This window comes from Elephas maximus, chromosome 19, assembly GCF_024166365.1.
Source record: "Elephas maximus indicus isolate mEleMax1 chromosome 19, mEleMax1 primary haplotype, whole genome shotgun sequence".
NCBI classification, from domain to species: Eukaryota; Metazoa; Chordata; class Mammalia; order Proboscidea; family Elephantidae; genus Elephas; species Elephas maximus.
The window spans coordinates 4,248,838-4,256,070 of NC_064837.1; positions in this window are offsets into that span (position 1 = coordinate 4,248,838).

A 7,233-nucleotide genomic window follows, 5' to 3' on the forward strand; every position below is an offset into this window, starting at 1 on the left:
ACTGGAAAGAAAAACATCAGAATGTTAATTGCTATATCCAGTGTTGATACTGAGTGATTTTTATTTTCTCTAATTTAAAAAAAAAATATTTCTCAAGTATAAATGGAGCTTAAGTTACTTAAGGGAAAGAGGTGAGGGGAGGCTTCTATAATGAGGTGAGTGCCAGATTACAGGAAGCTAAGGACAAGAAAGTTGGAAATGAGACTTGAATATAGCAAAGACAATAGTATAAAATTCAGATGCCCCCTATCACACTCCAAGGTAGAAGAGACTTGTACTTCTTTAAGGTCAAAAAAAAAAAAGAGAGACCAGCAGAGAAGAGAGGGTTATTAGAGAGAGAGAAGACCGGGGACATGGAGTTGGAAACACGATTCTCTCAAGGTCTTAGATGGTAGGCCTGGGTTTAGAAAATGGGGAGACCTCCCCATGATTCCTAAAGGAGGAGAAAGCAATTGTGAAGATACATATCAGAATAGAGACAGGGACAAAGGATCCAGTGCTGGAAGCTTTTGCCCTCTTCACGAAGTAACAAGTGAGGACTCTAGGGGAATGAGAAGAGTGGCTTTGAAGGACCTATCATCAGGTTTTCAAAAGGAGTCAAGAAAAAATGGCTTGGTTGAGTGAAAGAGTAAAAGCATTGTTTTCATTCGTGGTCAGAACCCCCATTTGGAGCCAGATCTTCAGGAGCTCTTCAAGTTTCCCTAGGGGAAGCCCAGGAGGCATGGTCCAGGGAGGGGGAGATGGATACAGGCCACACAATAACTTCTCCTTTCATGATCCAGTCTCTCTGGTCCACAACCTCCGGTTTCTAAGCAAAGTTTGGGGTCTTCCCTTATGAATGACATTTTCCCTCAGTTTCCTCATTCCGGCCTATTCTTCATTCCTTCTATCTTGGAATCCCACCCTCTCTTCTCAAATAACATATATGTGTATGGCAAGAGTTGAGTACTCTGTCCGCCCCTCCCACCTTCGCCCTTGGACCCTTCAGGAACAATCTTTCCAGAATAACAGTGTATCTTGGTTATGCTATGAGAAAAGGTCAGTATTACCAACAGGTTTGATTGACTTGTGCGTGCTACGGAGCAAGGAATGGAGGATAAAGGATAAAATGGAACTTGTCAAAACCTCCTCAAGGTTCAACTGCTTGGAAAAGAGAAAGGTGGAAAAGGAAAAAGGAAGGAAGATGGAGGAAAAGGTTCTTCTGGGACTCCTGCAGGCCGGCCAGGCCTGGACCGAAAGGCAGTGAGAAAACCAGTTCCCATCAGTTCACTCTGCCCCATGGAGACCACATGTGTGTCAGAGTAGAACTGTGCCCCATACAATTTTTAGTAGCTCATTTTTCAGAATTTGATCACCAGGCCTTTCTTCCAAGGTGCCTCTGGGTAAACCAAACCTCCAACCTCTCAGTTAGCAGTCAGTCAGGTTAACCATTTGCACCACCAGGGACTCTGAAAGGCAACAGCAGCGATGGGGGGGGGGCAATAAAGAAACATTAAACCACCTTCTGGACTCTGAGCATATTAGCAGAGTTAATTGCCAAATCTTTTTGAAAAGCAACCCACTTTCTTCTATCATTTTATAAGCCCTACTTTTAAATTTTAACAGAAATTCAACTAGCTTTTGAATTTAATGAATACCTCCTAACATCGTCTGGAAGAGTCGCGTCCTTCACCACCGTCTTTGGGGAGGGGACTATTGTAATGGCCTGGCTGAGTTCTGCCTGAAGTTCAGCAAACTGGCACCGTTCGGTTCCTTCTGAGCATCGGTGCCCAGTAATGTTTCAGCCTGAGCCTGCAGTGTGCCTCAGCAGCCAGCCCTCTCTCCCTAAGAAGGAAGAGTAAACTGCTCCAGGGGAACCCATACAGTAAACTCAGCCTGAATGCACATGGCACAGGAAGGTGCTTTTAGGGGCATGTTGTGGCCACCGGATTTTGAAGTAGGTCACCAAGCCAGGCCTTTCTTCCTAGTCTGTCCTGTCTGGAAGCTCTACTGAAACCTGTCCACCATGGCTGACTGCCGTGGATTGAATTGTGTCCGTCAACTTGGCCTGGGCATGGTTCCCAATATTGTGTGATTGTCCACCATTTTGTCATCTGATGTAATTTTTCTGTGGGTTGTAAATCCTGCCTCTGTGATGTTAATGAGATGGGATTAGAGGCAGTTATGTTAATGAGGCAGGAATCAATCTACAAGATTAGGTTTTGTCTTAAATCAATCTCTTTTGAGATATAAAGAGAGAAACGAACAGAGAGAAGGGGGGATCTCCTACCACCAAGAAATAAGAGCCAGGAGAATAGTGTGTCCTTTGGACCAGGGTCCCCGCACTGAGAAGCTCCTTGACCTATAAAGATTGATGACAAGGATCTTCCCCCAGAGCCAACAGGGAGAACACCTTCTTCTGGAGCTGGCATCCTGAATTTGAACTTCTAGCCTCCTAGATTGTGAGAGAATAAATTTCTCTTTGTTAAAGTCATCTACTGGTGATATTTCTATTATAGCAGCACTACGTACCTGGTATTTGAAATACTAGTGGCATAGCTTCGAGCACCACAGCAACAGGCAAGCCACCAAAGTATGACAAGCTGGCAGAGCGGTAGATTTCAGCCTATATTGATGAAGAGGTGACAGATAGGAAAGAGAGTCCAAACTCCACAGTCTTCAAATTGCCACAGAGGGCACTGAAGGATACAGCTGTGTGGACTTAACTGGTGTTAGTTTATCTGAAGCCTGGACATTGCTGTTGCTCCTAGTCCAGATTCTCATGGGAAATGCTGAAGATGTTAGCCACAGCCCTAGGACATCCCAGTTGGGAGAAGTCTCCTAAGTTCTAGGAAGGCATCTGTAGGTGAACAACATCACATGTAAAATCTAAAACACCTCCCCCCTCCCTCCCCACCATTTTTTAACCATATCCTTTCTTAACTACTCCATTTGGGGTCCTGCCTTGGGTATCAAAACTATGTGACTTCACGTCAGCTCTGTGAATTATTTTAAAAATCCTTCCTTTGCCACTCCTTCAAATAACCCTCCAACCCCCTCCTGCCTTCAAAAAGGATCTTGCTCAGCCAACCAAATGTATGTAGGCATCATACCCAGAGCTAAAGGAAAATTTATCTAATTACTTAACGATATTAAGGAGTGTTTTAATCCTCAGTTCTGTCTCTATCCAGTTAATGGAACTTGGACAAATCATTTTAACTCTCTGTACCTCAATTTTCTCATGTGTAAACAGAGAGAATGAGGTTAAATCAGCGGCTTTAAAATAGTGTTCCAGAGAGCTCTCAGATTCTATACAGGCACTTCAGATACCTACTCAGGGCTGGAAGGCAGCAAGGACATGGAACGTTGTGTCCCAATTCTTCCCGCCCTATCAATATCATCTATGCTTTCATCTTTTAAATATTGGTTTTCTATATAAGATTTGTTTTGTTTTTTTTTTTTAATATAAGATTTCAGCTGAAGAAAGGTATCCACTGCTCTAAAAAGTCTAAAAACCTTTGGAAGCCCGTGTTTCCTAAGGATACTTCCAACCTGAAAACGTTCTGACTTTCTGACATCCCACACCTCACCAAGTACATAAACACATGGTGGCCACCCTGATCCAAGCACAATTAAGAAGGCTTTTTATTTCTTAAGTCATGTTTGAAATGAATCAAAAATTTGCAAATATGAGCATTCCTGTTATCAGATCATAAGTCACCATCCGTTTTTAAAGACAGTGGAGAGTGTTCTCTAAACTGAAAGTTCTTGTTTGCCAAAGAGTAACAATACCATCTTTTATACAGTTACCAGCAGAATGCCTTATAGGAAATCCTTTTATCTGATTGTACCAACTGATAACTCTTCTTTGATCTTTCCAAGTTCTCCCTGTTTCCTTATCCATTTTTCGTGTCCCACTTTCTTCAACAGTATAAACTTGCAATGCTTTGTTGTTTCCATTCAAAGAGATTTCAAATTAAAATTATTGTCTTTTGTATCAGGTAGTGTGTTTGGTTTTCCTTTATAAAAAGGGCTTAAAATTTCTCCCTTTAATTTGAATGAGATCTGAAAGAGTTCTTGTTGAATTTTTTATTCATCTTAGGTTGGGACAGCTGGTTATACCTATGTTCAATAGTTCAATGATGAAGTAGGTTAAGGGTGGAAAGAGTGAGATAACAAATAATGAGATAACATGGCAGCCAGGCAGACTTGGGTAGATCCTTGAGAACTGGTACAATGTCCTATTTATCTTTCTATTTATCTCCCAAGGCACTTACAGGGTTTTACTCTGCGCTACTGAAGATCAAAATGTACAGGAAAACTTTGTTAAATTTTATTTTTCAGAAATCACCACTTATTCATACTATTCCTATAAGTGTAGGCAACTCCAGAGGATATAAAACTGACATAAAGTTTAGCTGTATAAATTTGAAGGAGGGTTTTACTGATTTTTTTGTGAGGCAAACACTTGCTTTCATCCCTATGATTCGCTTACTTCTCTGCTGAAAATTCAATATTTCCTCTCATTTTGAGTGGATATCTACTTACTCAAGTACTCAAAAATTGCTCCCTTATAGGGTTGTGTTGTTGTTGTTAGGTGCCATCCAGTTGGTTCCAACTCGTAGTGACCCTATATACAAAAGAACAAAACATGGTTGAGTCCTGCGCTGTCCTCACAATCATTGCTATGCTTATAGCTTTAGGTAGGCCTGAATTTGAATCCTAGCTATTCCATTTCTTAGCTATCCAAATATGAGCACATCATAGGAATTATACTTACCTATGACCACACACATGAAGAATAAGGAAACCCACATGAAGAATAAGGAAACCCTGGTGGCATAGTGGTTAAGTGTTACAGCTGCTAACCAAAGGGTTGGCAGTTCGAATCTGCCAGGCGCTCCTTGGAAACTCTGTGGGGGAGTTCTACTCTGTCCTACAGGGTCGCTATGAGTCGGAATGGACTCAACGGCACTGGATTTTTACTGGGTTTTATGAATAAACCCTTTGCCATCAAGCTGATTCCAGCTCATAATAAATCAATTGTTTATGCTATAAATTCAGATGGATTGGTTTAGCAAAATTTATATTTTAAAAAGTTCATTAGCTAAAATGTAGACAACAGATTAGAGAGAAGTAAAAGGGATGCAAGGACCAGGTTTGGAATTTATTGCAGAAGTCCGGGTAAGAAATCATGATAGTTTGGATTAAGGAGGTGGCTGTAAAACATGAGAAAGATGAATAAAGTTTAGATACATTTAGGAAGTGAAAATAATATAACTTAATGATTGGATATGAAAAACGAGGAAGAGACACATATCAAGATTGATTCTTAGATTTCAGACTTGGGCAGGTGTATGCATAATAGTGCCATTCTCTAAGACAGAGGAACTTTAGAGTGAACTGAGTTTAGGGGAAGAGAAGACCAAGAGTTTGTTTTTGGACTTGCTGTTTAGGCTTCATGGAGACATACATGTAAAAATATCAAAAAGTCAGTTAGTTATACAGATCTTTTGAGGCTCAGAATAAATTTCAGGGCTGGATAGATAATTTTAGGAGTTAAAGTCTTTATATGGAGAACTTCTACTCCTGGCCAAGATAGAGTAAAAGGAACTGATTTACACGGTACATACATACCTGAAGGGAAAAAAAAAAAAAAAACTTTTAAAAAGACAGAATTATTAAATAATGGTTTTTAAGACATTGTACTATGGGCAACAAAGGATAACAATTCCTAAAAGATTGGAAACAAAAAATGTGCCTCAGATTACTGCTTTGAGAGGGTTTCCAGGACATGGGTCAGGAAGAAGGGACATAAGCAAAGCCCAGTGGACATTTTGAGAAGAGAAGATGAATCTGAGAATCTGGTAAGACCAAGGTAGCTAATGTTTAGAGGGCAGAGTATCAGAAAGAACTGTGAAGATCTGAAGAGGGCCTTGCCTCATATACAGCAGAATACTGATTAATGTATTTGTATGAGAAAACTACCTAATTTTAGGGGAAGAACCTTCCAAAAGTATTTGATAGAATTGTAAACTGGAGTTCACATGGGACCAAAAATAGTACCTGTTCCCATTAGCCAGCCTGGAGAACCTAGCAATTCACAAGACATTGAGTAATCAGATGGTTGTTACCTAAGTGGTAGAATAATTAGCCCTGGATTAAATGTTGCTCTGATTCACCTATAATATCTTTTTTTAAGTAATTTATTTTATTTTTGTTGTCATTGAGAATATACACAGTAAAAAGTTTGTTTCTTTTGGGTGTTGCTTTTAAGAAATATTAGGAGGTATACTTTTTTTTTTATATACACAGTACCTCCTAATATTTCTTAAAAGCAACACCCAAAAGAAACAAACTTGTTTCAAGTAACTTAACTGTGTCACAGAACAAAATTCAAGAATATTTACAGAAATAAAAAATACCCAGGATCCAAAAAAAAAAATTTACAATTTCAGACAAAACTCCATGGGGCAGTTCTACTCTGTCCTATAGGGTCGCTATGAGTCGGAATCGACTCGACGGCACTGGGTTAACCAAAAATTACCGGGTGTGTAAAGAAGTAGGAAAATACAAACTACAATGAGGTGAAATATCAGTCAATCAAAACTACCCACAATTGGCAAAAATGTTAAGGAAATCTAAAGTTAGTATAGTTGTATTTTACATGTTCAAAAAGCTAGAGGAAAGATGTAAAATATTAGATAGAGACATAGAAGATATAGAAAAGATCCAAATCAAACTTCTAGAGACAAAAACTACAGAGTGTGATATGGAAAATGCATTGGATAGGATTTATGATAGATCAAATATTGAAGAAGAAAATATTAGTAATCTTGAAGACAAAGCATTAAAAAACTATTCAAAATGAAACAGAAGGGGGAAAAAGACTCAGATAAAATGTCCAGAACATCAGTGAGCTGTAGTTCAACTTTAAGACTTTGAGCTGTAGTTCAACTTTAACACTTAGTGTATGGGAAAATGAAGCCCTAGAAGACTTCCAAGGAGGGAGGGGTATTTTATATATATATATATATATATATATATATATATATACACATACATACATACATACGCACACACATACACACACAGGGACATAATCGTTAAGTGCTATGGCTCCTAACCAAAAGATCAGCAGTTTGAATCCACCAGGTGCTCCTTGGAAACTATGGGGCAGTTCTACTCTGCCCTCTAGGGTCACTATTTAGTTGGAACTGACTCAATGGCAATGGGTGTTTATATGTATATACA